Source organism: Rhinolophus sinicus, linkage group LG05 (genome assembly GCF_036562045.2).
Source record: "Rhinolophus sinicus isolate RSC01 linkage group LG05, ASM3656204v1, whole genome shotgun sequence".
Classification (NCBI taxonomy): domain Eukaryota; kingdom Metazoa; phylum Chordata; class Mammalia; order Chiroptera; family Rhinolophidae; genus Rhinolophus; species Rhinolophus sinicus.
The window spans coordinates 80,852,587-80,869,735 of NC_133755.1; the positions used below are offsets into that span (position 1 = coordinate 80,852,587).

At 44.0% G+C, this 17,149-nt stretch overlaps 1 pseudogene; it reads left to right on the forward strand.

Annotated features, from left to right (window-relative positions):
* Positions 1-12,844: 12,844 nt before the first annotated feature.
* LOC109450910 (17S U2 SnRNP complex component HTATSF1) lies at positions 12,845-15,407 on the forward strand (annotated as a pseudogene).
* The last annotated feature ends 1,742 nt before the right edge of the window (positions 15,408-17,149 follow it).

Here is a 17,149-nt window from a genome sequence, read left to right on the forward strand (position 1 = left end):
CTATCTCATAGCATTGTTGTGGGGGTTAAATAAGTGAAAGTGCTCAGAACAGTGCCGAGCTTGGAGTAGCTGCTCTAGAAGACTGCAGTTGACGATGACGGTGCTCCTTTTAAAATCTCCTAAGAACCTCATTGGCAATGAAAGTGCCCAGTATCTAAGAAGACCCAGACTCCGCCTTCAAGGAACTAAATGAAGGATTGCAAACTCACATTCCTGCAAGGGCCGGCAGGTAATGTGCTGAGTGCCAAGGTAAGGCTGTAACAGGCGGAGCTCCCTCCCCATCTAGACGGGCAGCCGTTCCTGGAAGGGTGTTGCCACGTAGGAATTCGGAGCTAGCACCGCCACAGGGGACAAAAAGAATTAACAGGAACGCTAAGTCCCAATTTTCTTTAAAATCATTCTGGTTTTTTTTAAGTGTTGCAATTAATGCCAAAAGATAATAAAAGCACGTTGTGAACCAAATGAAATACTTGAGTGGGTTGCCAGTTTTTGAGCCCTAAGATGGAAGCTGGCACAGAGACAGACGCATGCGCAGACCTTGACAATACAACGTAATTAGAGCTGTAAGAAAGGTGAGTAACAGAGCAGCGAGAGGGTGGTGGGTTGAAGATGACAGCAAGTTCTTTGTCAGCATGTACAGTCTGTCACCCCTCTCCTTGAGTCTGCGTTGACCCTGTGACCTGTCTGGACCAATAGAGTGTGGCAGGAATGACTGTACCGTGTGGCATTGGGCCTTAGGAGATCTGTGGCCTCCCCCTTTGCCCCTCGGAACCCAGTCACCATGCTGGGAGGAAGCTCAGCAGCTCACGGAAAAGACCCACGTGAACCAGAACTGAGGCCCCACCTGGCAGCCCATGTCAGCTGTTTGTCCAGTGAGAGAGGCCATTTGGAAGCATCCACCCGCCCCAGAGCCGCAGCCCACACTGAACGAAGAACGCCCAGTAACCTGCAGAATTAATTGTGAGCAACGGTACACTTCTGTTTTAAGACACCACATATTAGGGTGGCTTGTAGAACAGCAGTAGATCACCAACATAGGCCATATTAGGGGGGAAAAGAGGTCTTATTTTACCTAAAAGAGTCGGGATTTAAGCTTTGAGATAATTTTTGAAAAAAGCATACTTTGGCTTTAAAAAAATTGTGTTGGCCAGCCCGGTGGCTCAGGCGATTAGAGCTCCATGCTCCTAACTCCGAAGGCTGCTGGTTCGATTCCCACATGGGCCAGTGGGCTCTCAACCACAAGGTTGCTGGTTCAACTCCTCGAGTCCCGCAAGGGATGGTGGGCTGTGCCCCCTGCAACTAAGATTGAACAGGGCACCTTGAGCTGAGCTGCCTCACGGATGGCTCAGTTGGTTGGAGCGCGTCCTCTCAACCACAAGGTTGCTGGTTTCGACTCATGCAAGGGACGATGGGCTGCACCCCCTGCAACTAGAAAACGGCAACTGGACCTGGAGCTGAGCTGCGCCCTCCACAACTAAGACTGAAAGGAAAACAACTTGAAGCTGAATGGCACCCTCCACAACTAAGATTGAAAGGACAAAAACGACTTGGAAAAAAAAGTCCTGGAAGTACACACTGTTCCCCAATAAAGTCCTGTTAAAAAAAAATTGTGGTAGGAGGAGTATGGTGAGTGGTTAAGTTTCCGGGTGGAGGGAAAGCATGTACGTAGCATGGATAATGAAAAGTGTGATGCAGTCAAGGGTCCACAAATAAGTCAGTTTTGCCAGTTGGGGCTCAAAGCGCAAAGATGGACAGGATGGGGGATAATAACTTCTAACGTTTCTTGAGCACTTACTGTGTGCCAGGCACTGTGATAGATGCTTCACAAAATCATAGAAATCAGGAATCCTCACAACATTGCTATCTCATTTTATACACAAGAATGTTGTGGCCCAGAGAGGTTAGGAAACTTGCCCAAGATCACACAGCCAACAAGTGTCAGAGCCGAGCTCTGAAGCAGCTCTGTAGAGCCTGTACTGTAGAGATACTACAGCTTCATATCCTGAGTCAGATCCTGAAGGGCCTGTGTGCCAGGTGAACAAATGGGGCTTGTGCCTGAAGGGGAGAGGCAACCACAGAGGAATTGCGAGCCGGAGAGGGAGATGTGCTGATTTTCACTTCAGAAGCATCCTTCTAGTGGCAGAGGTGGCAAAACTAGAAGCCGAGGATGATGAAGGAGACACTCCCAAAGATCCAGGTGGGGACACCAGAACAGTGCTGCCTTCCTTCCTCGTGGGGAATGGCCAAGTGGCCGAGACTGGGAGTTAGGTTCAGAGACAAAACCAGAATAAAAGTTCTTTCTGAAGCACATATGGTAAAGCACTGAAAGCCGTGTCACAACCTGGCAAGGAAAACTGGGTTCAAATCCAGAGTCCAAAGGTCCAGAGATGAGACTTGGGGTCATAAGGCCAAGAGTTGGGAGCTAGAAAGAGGCAAGATCAGGTAGTCGGCCAAGAACGGCCAGGAGAGGTCCTGAGCAGCGGCTGCAAACTCTGAGAAAAATGCTTGTGGTTCACCTCTGTGAAACTGGTGAGCACAGGGTGTCCGAGGCTGAGGAAAAGGCCAGAGGTAGGTTGGCAGGGGTGGTAGCAGGGCTGGAGGGACTCAGAGTTGGTCATAAGTTGGCAGGTAAATCTCTCGACTTGGTCATTGGAACCCGGGGAAGAGCAAGCATGGGACCTGGGGCCCTTCCGGGTTCCTGGTGGAGCATCTGGGTGGTTGGTGATTCTGGCTACTGAAACCAGCAACAGTGGAATAGGAGCAGGTTAGGGAGAAAAGATGAATTCAACCTGGGGAATATTCAGTGCTTGCTTGGTAAATTTAAATCGAAACACTAATTTTTAAACAACCAGGGACATTGAAATGGAGAGACTTGTGAGACAGATATCTGGCAGTGGAGGTCAAGAAAGAAATCTGGGCTAGAAATATACGTTTAAGAGGAACCAGCATAGTGATGAGGATGAGGATACCCAAGAGAAGTGTGCAGAGGAGGAGAGAAGGGAGCCTGGAGCAAGTCTGCAAAAGTAGCCTGAGAAAGGTCAGCCAGAGAGGCAGGAGGAATAAGAGGGAGAGAGAGAGTAATTTCACAAAAATCAACAGAGAAAAGAAATGCAAAGGGCAGTCAACAGGATCAAATGCTCCAGAGAAGAAAAACGAAATGAAGATGAAAAATGCCCATTCGATTTGGCAATGAGAAGATCCAGCTGCGGTTACCTTGGTGCGAGCAGGGTCAGTGCGAGGGTGGGAGGGTGGAGCTGACTGACTAGAATTGAGGAGGTGCCTGTTTATCCATTGCTGTGTGACAAAGCGCCCCATACCTCAGCGGCTTACGAAGGCAATAACCATACATTGATTCCCAGGGACCCTGAGGGTTAGGTATTGGGGCAGGGCACAGTTGGGACCACTTGTCTCTGCTCCCCAATGTCTGGGGACTGAGCCGGAAGTGACTGGTGGCTGGGTTCGCTGGCAGCTGGTGCTGGCAGTTGGCTCAAACCCTGGCGGAGGCTGTGGGCTATTACCCCTCACGACATGAGGGGAGGTTCCTGGGGGGCGAGCCTCCTGAGGGAAAGAGAGAGAACCCTGACATCTGAGGGGCCCAGGACAAGAGTACAAATAAAGAATATGAAGTTGCAGGAATTCAATCTGCCTGCTCAGGTTGTAGATTTGCTAAAACAAGCCAGAAATTTATTTTACCAAATCTACAACTTGAACAGGTCAGATAAAATCCACGTAATTTAATATCCTTCATCAGCTTAATTACTGATCAAAACAATGGAGATGTAGGTGGCTCCTCTTTGTACTTTCCCCCCAGTTTTTAAAAATTTAAGTAGATTCCTCCCTTGAAGATACTCTTTCTTTTTTATTTGCAGCTTTATTTCTTTGAATTCCACATTCATACTGTAGTTTCTGTTTCGGTCGTTATCACAATGTGTACTCATTCTCAATGATCTAGGATTAAAAATAAAATATAATTGTAGCCAAAGTTTATAAAAACATAACGTATTTCCACTGAAATGTGTAAATGTAAAAATCCAAAATCACTTTAATGTTTACCAAAGTTATTTTCTTCTAAAATTTTCAAAATTATCTGTTGAAAAAGACAAGAACACATTATAATTAATAAATATTTATATTTAAAATCAAACTAATTTAAATAAAGTTGGGTTTCCTGTTTACTTTTAAAAAACTTTACAAAATAGCTTTATAGAGATAAACTATTCATAATCTAGTATCCAATGTCCATCCACTTACCAATATAGAAAAATCAATATTGCACTTCACAAAATTTATGTCTAGACTTACAGGCATACAAATTTAACAGTAATAAGAATTATTTATATTGCAAAATATTCCTCAATTGTCGTTTGCCACTACTATGACTGCAGTCCCAATAATCAATCCTCCTAGAACATAAATCAATATTTCTAGAACAGAAAGAGAAGCAAGAAAAACAGACACTCAACACTACTGGGAAGCGGTACTTTATCATGCTATTGGAGACGTAATATTTGACAAATTAATTAAGTTGTATTTTCTTTTCCCTGAGTGTTTCTACTGCTTAAATCCTCCGTAGACTCCAAAATGGCGTGTGACTGGGAATCTGGCAGATGCACAACCTCAGCTTTCACAGGATCCGGATGTTGTCAGCTTTTGTTCCCAGGATACAGGGCAAGAGATTGCAGAAGTATTTCTCTGGGACCTGAACGATGTTAAATATGAGAGTGGATGTTCAGGGTTTCGTGTTGTGTTGCGCCAGCACCAAGGGCTGGATCCCAAGTGACAGAGATGCCCAGGTGTCATTTAATAAATGCTGTGTAGGCCACAGCAGGGCCCCTGTGGTCCAGACCTGAATATGACACTGTTTGTGGGAGAAGGTCATGACTCAGTTTTGAATCAGCTAAGTCTGTGGTACCTTTGAGACCCAAGTAAGGATGTCAGGTAGGCAGTCAGATACACAGTCTGGGCTTCAGACGAAGGTGTAGAGGTGAGAGTGGTCACCTGGTAGCAGCTGAAGCCATGGGTTCCGTGTGATCCCCTAGAGGGGTCGTGTAGCATGAGGAGAGGAGAGTTTCGGGACTCTCAACCCTTGAGGAATTCCAGGATGGCCGGACAGAGTAGGATGAGCAAGGAGCAGCCAAAGGGAGAGGAAGAAAACCAGAAGAGTGCTCAGTCCCGGAAGTGAGAGAAAGACAGCGTTTCAAAAAAGAATTGGTCAATGATGTTAAATATTGGTAGGAGTTCAAGTAGGGGAAAACTTTTATTTATTTATTTATTTATTTATTTTTATTTTTTATTTTTTTTGGAAAACTTTTAAAAAATGGGTTTAATGACATGCAGGTCATTGCAAAAGCATTTGAATTGCATGGGGTGGGGGAGGCGGACACCAGCCTGAAAGAGCTGAGGAGTGAGTGGAAGTGAGGGAACAGAGAATTGTTTCCCAACTATTTATTATAAAAAGTTTCAAACGTACAGAAAGGTTGGAACTATAGTACAATTACCATTCATATATCCACCACTTACTTAGATTTAACAAATATCGTTCGGAGAACTTCCGGAAAAATGGCGGCGTGAGGTGAGCCTCTGTAAAGCTCCCCTGGAATTTACAAAGAATCGAACAACAAAAACTCCACAAAGGACTCCCTGCACGGCAGACAGGCAAGACGAAGAGGCCCACTACCGACTGAAATCACCTACAGGTGGGAGAATCGCGCGAGTGGAGGGAGGAGGAAAGGGAGAAGTGCGGAGACGGAGCCGCGCGGGCGCAGGACACAGACCTAGCTCAGTGCGCCGAGCTCGCTGCTTCCAGGAACTACCGCAGCTGCGGGAGAGGGAAGAACTCGGACTGCTAGGGCTCCGCCAGGGCTCCACAGGGCTGAGGGGACAGCATATACCACGGCTGAACCCAACGCTCACGGCAGAGACCTCGGAGAAAAGACTGAGGGAAAAAGGCTGAAAACGGTGGTTTAAGCCCGCACTGCCGAGCAGAGAACGGAGCCTTAGGCACTGAGACCAGCCGCCCCCGCCCTCCCCTCCCAGAGCTTGCCCCGCCCCCACCTGCCCGGTGCTAGAAGCGAAACAGTAGCAGTGTCAGATCAAAACAACAGAAAATCTGCTGTTTTGAGAACTGTGGGCCGCAGACACAAATTCACAGCCCAACTAGTTCCGGCAAAGGGGAGGGAGCCGTGGAAACAGGACCGGCTGCGGTGGTGGTGGCCGCCATTGCTCTGGGCCACCTCTCACAACTCACCCCGCCCCTGGTCCCACCTATCTGGGTGGATCCCTGCAGGAGTAAACAGAACTGCTGAAACATACGGGCTCTGAATCAAGAGCTGGAAGAGCTTTGGAACATCAAAAGCTCTCTGCATACCCACCAGAACACTGCGCCCTGTGACCTAGACGAACTATTAACAGAAGAGAAGCCCGTCTCCCAGGGAATCCCCCCATTGTGTGAGAAGCAGGAATAGTGCAGAGAAAACAGCACTACCGTGTGGGAGAAGAAAAATAAGTTGCAGTTGGAGAAATAATAAGACATTCTACCAACAAGTACTGGCAAACAAAAGAAAGACCTCTTCCTATCAACCTGTTGCAGAAGTCACTCCTGTAGATGTCTAGGAAGAGAAATAGTAAACCAGTAATCGCCATGAATAACCAAGGCAACAAGATAGCTCAGAAAGAAAGTGAAAAGTCTCCAGAGAAGGCACTTAAAGATACAGAAATGTGTGACTTAAGTGACAGAGAATTCAAGATTGCAGTTCTGAAAAAACTCAACGAGATACAAGAAAACACAGATAGGCAGTTAAATGAACTCAGAAACTCAATCAAAGAACAGCATGAGCATTTTACGAAAGAGATTGAAATTTTAAAAAGAACCAAATAGAATTTCTGGAGATTAAGAACTCAATAGAAGAAATTAAGAATGAAATAACCAGCTTAGGTAGTAGAGTTGACCAGATGGAGGAAAGAATCAGTGACATCGAAGATAGAAACCTGGAAATGACACAAATAGAAGAAGAAAGAGACTTGAGACTTAAAAGAAATGAAAGAACTCTACAAGAACTTTCTGACTCCATCAGAAAGAGCAATATAAGAATAATGGGCATACCAGAAGGAGAAGAAAGAGAGAAGGAACAGAGAATATATTCAAACAAATTGTCGATGAGAACTTCCCAAATTTGTGGACAGAACTGGACCCTCGAATCCAAGAAGCAAATAGAACACCTAGTTACCTCAATCCCAACAGGCCTTCTCCAAGGCACATTGTATTGAAGCTGTCTAAAATCAACGACAAACAAAGAATCCTCAAGGCAGCCAGGGAAAAGAAGACGGTAACTTACAAAGGAAAGCCCATTAGATTATCATCAGATTTTTCAGCAGAAACTCTACAAGCCAGGAGGAGTGGAACCAAATATTCAAACTATTGAAAGAGAGAAATCATGAGCCAAGAATAATATATCCAGCAAAGATATCCTTTAGATATGAAGGAGGAATAAAGACCTTTCCAGACATACAGAAGCTGAGGGAATTTTCTAATACACGACCTGCACTACAAGAAATACTAAAGGAGGCTATTCGACCACCATCAACAGGGACAATTTGTGGCAACCAAAACTCAAAAAGGGGAGAGTAAAGGCCTGAACCGAATATGGGAATGGAGAAAGTAAGCGTGCTGAAGAAAATGGAATACTCTAAATATCAAACTTTCTTTTACATAAACTTAAGGGTAACCACTCAAAATAAATCCAGAATTGAAATATATACTGAAATAAAAGAAGAAACAGAGGAAACATCATAGAATACCACCACACAGAAATAATAGACAACAACAAAAGGCAAAGAAACAATGGAGACACAGCCTTACCAGAAAACTAAAGATAGAATGACAGGAAATCCTCACATATCAATAATCACCCTAAATGGAAATGGACTGAACTCACCAATAAAAAGGCACAGAGTACCAGATTGGATCAAAAACTAAACCCAACCATATGCTGTCTCCAAGAGACACATCTCAGCTACAAGGACAAGCATAGACTCAAAGTGAAAGGGTGGAAATTGACACTCCAAGCAAATGGTACCCAGAGAAAATCAGGTGTAGCCATAATGATATCAGATGAAACAGACTTCAAGGTGAAAAAGATAACAAAAGAGAAAGATGGACATTTCATAATGGTGAAGGGGACTATACAACAAGAAGACATAACAGTCATCAATATTTATGCCCCCAATCAGGGAGCACCGAAATACACCAAGCAACTACTAACAGAACGAAAGGGAGAAATTGACCAAAACACAATTATACTAGGGGACTTAAATACATCATTGACAGCTATGGATAGATCATCCAAACAGAAAATAAATAACGAAATAGTAGCCCTAAATGACACATTAGATGAAATGGACATAATTGACATTTATAGAGCACTTCATCCTAAAACATCAGACTATACATTCTTTTCTAGTGTACATGGAACATTCTCAAGGATAGACCATATATTGGGACATAAAATCAGTCTCAACAAATTTAAGAAGATTGAAATCATACCATGCATATTCTCTGATCACAAGGCTTTGAAATTGGATATCAACTGTAAAAAGAAAGCGGAAAAACACAAATACATGGAGATTAAACAACATACTTTTAAAGAAGGACTGGGTCAAAGAAGAAATTAGAGGAGAGATCAAAAGATACATAGAAACAAATGACAATGAAAATACATCCTACCAAAATTTTTGGGATGCAGCGAAAGCAGTTTTAAGAGGAAATTTATCTCATTACAGGCCTATCTCAAGAAACAAGAAAACTCCCAAATAAATAACCTCATGTTACACCTTAAAGAACTAGAAAAAGAAGAACAAGTAAAACCCAAGGTCAGCAGAAGAAAGGAAATAACAAAAATTAGAGCAGAACTAAATGAAATAGAGAACAAAAAGACAATAGAAAAATTAATGTGACAAAGAGCTGGTTCTTTGAAAAGATTAACAAAATTGACAAACCCTTGGCTAGACTTACTAAGATAAAAAGAGAGAAGACACTGATTAACAAAATCAGAAACGTAAAAGGGGAAGTTATCACGGACACCACAGAAATACAAAGGATCATCCAAGAATACTATGAAGGACTATATGCCACCAAATTCAACAACCTAGAAGAAATGGACAAGTTCTTAGAAACATATAGCCTTCCAAGGCTGAACCATGAAGAACTGGAAAATCTAAACAGACCGATCACCAGTAACGAAATTGAATCAGTCATCCAAAACCTTCCCAAAAGCAAAAGTCCGGGACCAGATGGCTTCACTAGTGAATTCTACCAAACCTTCAAAGAGGATCTAATACCAATTCTGCACAAACTCTTCCAAAAATTGAAGAAGAGACAGTACTCCCTAACTCATTTTATGAGGCCAACATTACCCTGATACCAAAACCTGGTAAGGACAGCACAAAAAAGAAAACTACAGACCAATATCTCTAATGAATACCGATGCAAAAATCCTAAATAAAATTCTAGCAAATCGAATACAACAATGCATTAAAAAGATTATTCATCACGACCAAGTGGGGTTCATCCCGGGGCACAAGGATGGTTCAACATACAAATCCATCAATGTGATACATCACATAAACAAAATAAAGGACAAAAATCATATGATTATATCAATTGATGCAGAAAAAGCATTTGACAAGATACAACATCCATTTATGATTAAAACACTTAATAAAATGGGTATAGAAGGAAAATACCTTAACATAATAAAGGCCATATATGACAAGCCCTCTGCTAATCTCATAATTAATGGAGAAAATCTGAAGCCCTTTGCTCTACGTTCAGGAACACGACAGGGATGTCCCCTATCACCTCTGCTTTTCAACATAGTGTTGGAAGTCCTTGCCAGAGCAATCAGGCAAGAGAAAGAAATAAAAGGCATCCAAATTGGGAATGAAGAAGTTAAATTATCACTCTTTGCAGATGACATGATGCTATATATAGAAAACCCTAAAGACTCCACCAAAAAGCTATTAGAAACAATCAACGAATACAGTAAAGTTGCTGGCTACAAAATCAACGCACAAAAGTCCATTGCCTTCCTATATACTAACAATGAAATCTCAGAAAAAGAAATAAAAAAACAATTCCTTTTGCAATTGCAGCAAAAAGAATAAAATACCTAGGAATAAACTTAACCAAGGATGTGAAAGACCTATATGCTGAAAACTATAAGACATTTTTGAAAGAAATTGAAGAAGACACAAAGAAATGGAAAGACATTCCGTGCTCATGGATTGGAAGAATCAACATAGTTAAAATGGCCATATTACCCAAAGCAATATACAGATTCAATGCAATCCCCATCAAAATCCCAATGGCATATTTTAAAGAAATAGAACAAAAATCATCAGATTTGTTTGGAACCACAAAAGACCCCGAATAGCCAAAGCAATCTTAAGAAAAAGAACAATAATGGAGGTATCACACTTCCTGACTTTGGCTTGTACTACAGGGCTACAATAATCAAAACAGCATGGTATTGGCAGAAAAACAGACACATAGACCAATGGAATAGAATTGAGAACCCAGAAATAAAACCACATAAATATGGACAGATAATTTTTGACAAAGAAGCTAAAACATACAATGGAGCAAAGACAGCCTCTTCAATAAATGGTGCTGGGAGAATTGGATAGCCACGTGCAAAAGAATGAAACTGGACTGCTATTTGTCACCATGTACCAAAGTTAATTCAAAATGGATCAAAGACTTAAGCATAAGACCTGACACAATAAACTGCATAGAAGAAAACATAGGTACTAAACTTATGGACCTTGGGTTCAAAGAGCATTTTATGAACTTGACTCCAAAGGCAATGGAAGTAAAAGCTAAAATAAACGAATGGGACTATATGAAACTTAAAAGCTTCTGCACAGCAAAAGAAACCATTGACAAAATAAAGAGGCCACCAACTGAATGGGAGAAGATTTTTGCAAACAGTGCCTCCGATAAGGGCTAGTATCCAGAATATACAAGGAACTCATGCAACTCAACAACAAAAAAACAAACAACCCAATTGAAAAATGGGCAGAGGACTTGAAGAGACATTTCTCCAAAGAGGACATACAAATGGCAAATAGACATATGAAAAAATGCTCAACATCACTAATCATCAGAGAAATGCAAATCAAAACCACAATGAGATATCACCTCACCCCAGTCAGAATGGCTATCATCAACAAGACAAATAGTAACAAATGTTGGAGAGGCTGTGGAGAAAAAGGAACCCTCATACACTGTTGGTGGGAATGCAGACTGGTGCAGCCGTTATGGAAGGCAGTGTGGAGGTTCCTCAAAAAATTACGAATAGAATTGCCATATGACCCAGCAATCCCTCTCCTGGGTATCTACCCAAAAAATCTGAAAACATTTAGAGATAAAGACACATGTGCTCCAATGTTCATTGCAGCTTTGTTTACAGTGGCCAAGACATGGAAACAACCAAAATGTCCTTCGATAGATGAATGGATAAAGAAGTTGTGGTATATATACACAATGGAATACTATTCAGCGGTAAGAAAAGATGATATAGGAACATTTGTGACAACATGGATGGATCTTGAGAGAGTAATGCTGAGCGAAACAAGTCAGACAGAAAAAGCAGAGAACCATGTGATTTCACTGATATGTGGTATATAAACCAAAAACAACAAAAGAACAAGACAAACAAATGAGAAACAGAAACTCATAGACACAGACAATAGTTTAGTGGTTGCCAGAGGGTAAGGGGGGTGGGGGGTGGGGGGTGGGAGATGAGCGTAAGGGGGATCGAATATATGGTGATGGAAGGAGAACTGACTCTGGGTGATGAACACACAATGGGATTTATAGATGATGTAATACAGAATTGTACACCTGAAATCTATGTAATTTTACTAACAATTGTCACCCCAATAAATTTAATTAAAAAAACAAACAAAAACAAATATCGTTCATACATACATACAAATATTTATGTATTTGTACATAGTTCTTGAACCAGGTGAAAATTTATGAAATCACGATGCTTCACACTTTAACACTTCAACATACATCGCCTAAAAGTAAGAACTTCCTCCTACGTAAGCACGGGGCCTTGCTGCCCTGATTGCAGCCAAGAAAATAACAGGGGTCCCTCATATTGTCCACATGCAGAATATACTCACTCTTCCCAGTTAACCGCCAAGTGTCTCTTAGGGGCCTGTTCAAACCAGGATCTAATCAGGCACCTGCACTGTGTATGTGAGAAGGAGGCTGGATGAAGCGACTGAGACGAACAGGGAGCGGCCAGAGGAAGAAACGAGGTGGAGGAAGGGAGGGTTTTGCTTTTGCTTTGTTTTGAGAAGGAGAGGTTGCAGATTCAAGAGGGTAAAGGGGCTAATTGAGGAAATGAGATGCAAAACACAGCTAGAGAGACCAGCCTTGGGCAGGAGGAGGCAGCTCCTCTGCTCCAGTGGTTCTCAGAGTGGGGCCCCCAGGCCAGAAGCATCAAGCACCGCCTGGAAACTAGTCACAAATAAAAATTCCAGCCTCCTTTTCTCCCACCTTGACCTACTGAATCAGAAACTTGCTTTTACACACTTTCCAGCCAATTCTGAGGCACACAGAGTTGGCGAACCATTGCCCTACTCTATGTCGTCTGAGGAACAAGGAGCCAGTGGGCACAGGTGCAGCGTGTACCTGGTAATAGGCAGTTGAGGGAGCTCACCTCCAATGGCTTCAGTTTTCTCTGTGACATAAGAGCTAGATATCAGTTGAGTCAGGTGAGAGACAGAGAGAGCCGCACAGGTTCCGGGATCGGGGAATTTAAGGTTGCCGATGACCGTCACGGTGAGGTGGGGTCACTCAGCAACGTGGGGCGTCCTTAGGGTCTGACCATGACTGAGCAGTGCTGACCGTGTCCTGCTGTGTGACTTCCTCCAACACGTCTCAGCTCTGAGAGTAAAATCCCGAACAACTCACTGGGCGCATCTGGGCTTGAGGTTATGCCAGATAGGGGCCAAAGGAAAAATATAGAGGCAAGTTTCGGATATTGTCAAGAGAATTGTTGAGATGAAGGGCCATGCCGTGAAGCTGGATAAGGAGGCCCTGGCGGGTTGCACGCAGGGACACACCATGGGTCTGGAGGTCCCGGGAGACTGAAAATGGTTGTGAGAGGAGTAGACAGATTGAAGGATGGAAGGTTAGGGAATGGGGGCTGAGGCAGGCTGCTTGAACGAGTGATTTTTGAAGGTGGGGTGGGGGTTGCGTCAGATGACAAGGTCACAAAGAAAATAGGTGCATGGTTTGGAATGGAAAGCATCCAGGGGATGAAGTCACCAAGTGGTTGGGAGGTCAGGTGAGGGACGGGTCCTCTGTGTGGACAATGAGATGGGAAGGCAGAGATCGCCCGTGGGTGCCCGCGTCCCCCTGAGCAAGGTGGAGAGGACTGGCAGGTGGCAGAAAGTACCACAGAGGAAGGAAGGGGGCAATTCAGCCCAATGGCTGAGCCTTGGCGACAGAGGGTTACTTTAAACTAGAAACTGGGGCTTGGAGGAGGAGTAGTCTGGAGGCAGCAATGGGAGCAAGGAAAGCACCCTCATCTGCAAGAAAATAAACAGCTCTCATTTCAGAAGCCTGCAGAGGAGGCAGTGCCCTCAAGGGAGAGTTAAATTTCAGTTAAAGCCGGGAAGTGGAGGGAGCGGAGGGAGCGCTCCAAGGAGAAGTTGAGAATATGAGGAGATTTGCCATTTATTAGAGGGTGTGAGGGTAGCTTAGGGAGGGGGCAAGTGGAGGGCTGGGTCACAGCCAGAAAGTACAGGGTGTCGTGGAGACAACAATGCCATAGGCTGGGTGGACTACGGAGTTTATATTTGCACTACTAAGTGGTACAAACAGGGAGGGAGGCAGGCTGGGTTTCATGCAGTTAGTCTCTTGGAAGCTATAAAAAGTGTTGGTTACAGATGTGGCCTCTGGAGCAGTCCTGCCTGGATTCAAATCCGAGCCCTGTTATGCGTGAGCTGTCTATAACCTTGGGCAAGGTCTCTGAGCCTCAGTATTCTCTTCTGTAAAGTGGAGATAATAGTCTTACCTCACAGGGTTGATGTGGTGATTCAATGACTTAGGGTGTTAAATGTTTACAGAACCTGGGCAGTCACTTCAGAAATGCTTGGTGGTGGCTCCCAGGCCCAGCAGAATAGCCTCTTCGCTCACCTAGCCCCTGGCTCTGCGCTAGGTGGGAAATACAAGTGGCAACCACTTGGGTGGGAATGACACGGCTGATGGGCAGTTGCAAAGGCAAGAATTATATGGAAACACCAAGGACCGCAAAGAAGATCCTGTGGAAAATGGATTCTTTCCAGCAGCGGCCAGCGGCCACCCCCACGACGGACAAGAAAGCTCGGTTCCCCCAGACCATGGAAGCTTTCGTTGCTACGCATCAGGCCCATTATGGCTTCTCTAATGGTGGTGTGTCTAGCTCTACTGCAAACGTACAAGATGTCAGTGCTGGGGATGCAGAGAAACTTCTGCAAAGAAAACCCCCAAACCCACTGATCCCCAAAAGAGGAGAGGTAAAAGAAGAGATGGAATCAAGATGATTTCATGTTGAAAAAGTTGGAAATACAAATATATTTCTGGTTTGCCTCCACACATTACAGTGGATGAATTTATCTGCATTATATTCAAATCTTGCATTATTGTGAGAGATCCTCAGAAGAATTTAAGGTCAAGCTTTACAAAGAAATTATGAAGGAGATGGGCTTTTCTGTTATTTGAAGAGGAGACCTGGGGATCTAGCATTAACATTTTTAGATAAAGATGCAATTAGAAGATACAAATTACATGTCAAGGTGGCAAAGTTTCAGCTGAAGGAGGAATAGATGCCAAAAAAGAAATGCAAAGACCACAAGAAGAAGCTGTCTCTGCAGCAAAAACTGTTGGGCCGGAAACCTGAGAGGAGCTGGGCCACCCAGAATGCACCGGGAGTGAGCTGTCACCATCAAAACTAGGTTCCAGCCTGTGGATTTTGTGGTGCTGAGTGAGATCAGAGAAGCCCTTTGAGAAGAGTGTTCTACGTTTGGACAAATCAGGAAGCTCCTTGTCGGATAGGCTTGAAGCTGGTGTGGACTCTGTGTGTTTGAGGAACACAGAGGAAGCTGAGGATTGTCTTCAGTCCTCCATCGAAGGTGTTTTGATGGCCATGAAACCATTGCTCAAGCACGGGATGGGATGGTAGGTTATCAGGCTGAGGGAACCTCAAGAGGAAGGGAGGAAAGGCTGGGTGGGTAAGAGGCTTTCCTCAGTGTCCTCTGAAGCCAGCAGAGGCTTTCGGCATCCAAATTCCGTTTCGTGCTTCAGAAGGAGTGAGACATGGAAGGGGCTTCCACCCGCAACCAGATGAAACCTGGTCTCTTAACCCTCCATTCAGTCACAGACACTCTCAGAGGCCAAACCCAAAGGACATCAGGTGTCCCAAAGGACATCGCTGAATTCATTTACATTAACTCAGGCAGTGACTTGGGGTGCGGGGAAGGGCTCATTTGTAGAAATGCAACAACCTCACATTTTGCAGTTGGGAATGTGGGGCCCAGGGACCCTTGGAATCATTGCCCCAGTTGGTTGCGAGCACATCCTCTCGCAGTTATTCAAATTTTAGTCTGGGTGCTGCTGGGAAGGGATTTTGCAGATATAATTAAAGTCTCAAATCAGTTTATCTTGAGTTAATCAAAAGGGAAGCTTTGTGGGGTGGGTTCGACTCAATTACATCCAAGGCTTTTAATAGTGGCTGGAAACGAGAAAACATATTTCTACACTCTGGGGTTTCCTTACTCACCTCAATTCTAGCAGCTGAGACTAGGTATCAGCTCTCTGCAGGCCCTGGATTAGGCCCTGGGCCTGCAGAGAAAAGAATCAGAGAGAACTCAGGAATAAGAATGCAGGCAGTGACACTTCCAAGTGAAATTATTAGAAATCTTCAGAAAGTAAAGGAGGAAAACAAAGCTTGGGACCAGAGAAAACTTCAGGCCAGTTAATTAAATCTTGGAGTAACCATGAAATCCAGAGTGTTTTTGAAGAATGGGATAAATCTGGGGCAGCCGGATGGCTCAGTTGGTTAGAGTGTGAGCTCTCAACAACAAGGTTGCTGGTTCAATTCCCACATGGGATGGTGGGCTGTGCCCGCTGCAACTAAGATTGAAAACGGCGACTGGACTTGGAGCTGAGCTGCACCCTCCACAATTAGATTGAAGGATAGCAACTTGGAGCTGATGGGCCCTGGAGAAGCACGCTGTTCCCCAATATTCCCCAATTTTAAAAAAAGAAAGAATGAGGTACATCTGGACATGAACACCAGGAGTCATGTCAAAAGCAATTGCCAAGGGGCTCAAGCACAGACGGCATAAACACGAGCTGGTGACAATGCCTACAGATGCTGTTGTCAGGACTTACGTGGGACTATTAATGAGGCCAGCCAGAGGTGGCAGGCCCTACACAGAATCCTGGGATATAAATGTGAGGATGATGTCTTCTCAGATCTTCTCTGTGCAGATGCGGGGACCTCCCACCTCCTGACTACCAGCTCCAGGCCTGGCCCATCCATGTTCCCTTCAAGGAGTTGCTGTGCCTCCCTCTTCTACACGTGAGCTATATTGCGAATCCTCAAGCACCCGGATGAGAGCCCTGGACCCTGAGTGCTCCATGGTCATCTCCGTAGCTGTGTCCTGGGTCTCTCCTACCAGACACCATCTCCCAGCAGCAGTGTCCATCTCCTCTGACTCGGATCCAGGTCCTGAACTTAAAGATAAGTTGAAACCTGATCCTAATTCCATTTGAGAGACAATAGGATATCGCAGTTCCACATACTTATGACTCCTTCCCTTCCCCAAACCCAAGGTAATATATATCCAAAAGCACATGTTAAAATATACAAAACAGAATTTGACAAAATTAAGTGAAAAATAAATTTAAATCTACATTCACAGTGGAAGAAATGGCATACCCTTTTCAACAACCAATAGGAAAAAAACAAGGTAAGATCAGTAAGGACACAGAACAACTGAAGAACAATTAACTTGACCTATTTGACAAATATAGAACATGACCTCCAACAGGAAGAGAATCCACATTTTTTGTATATCAAATTTT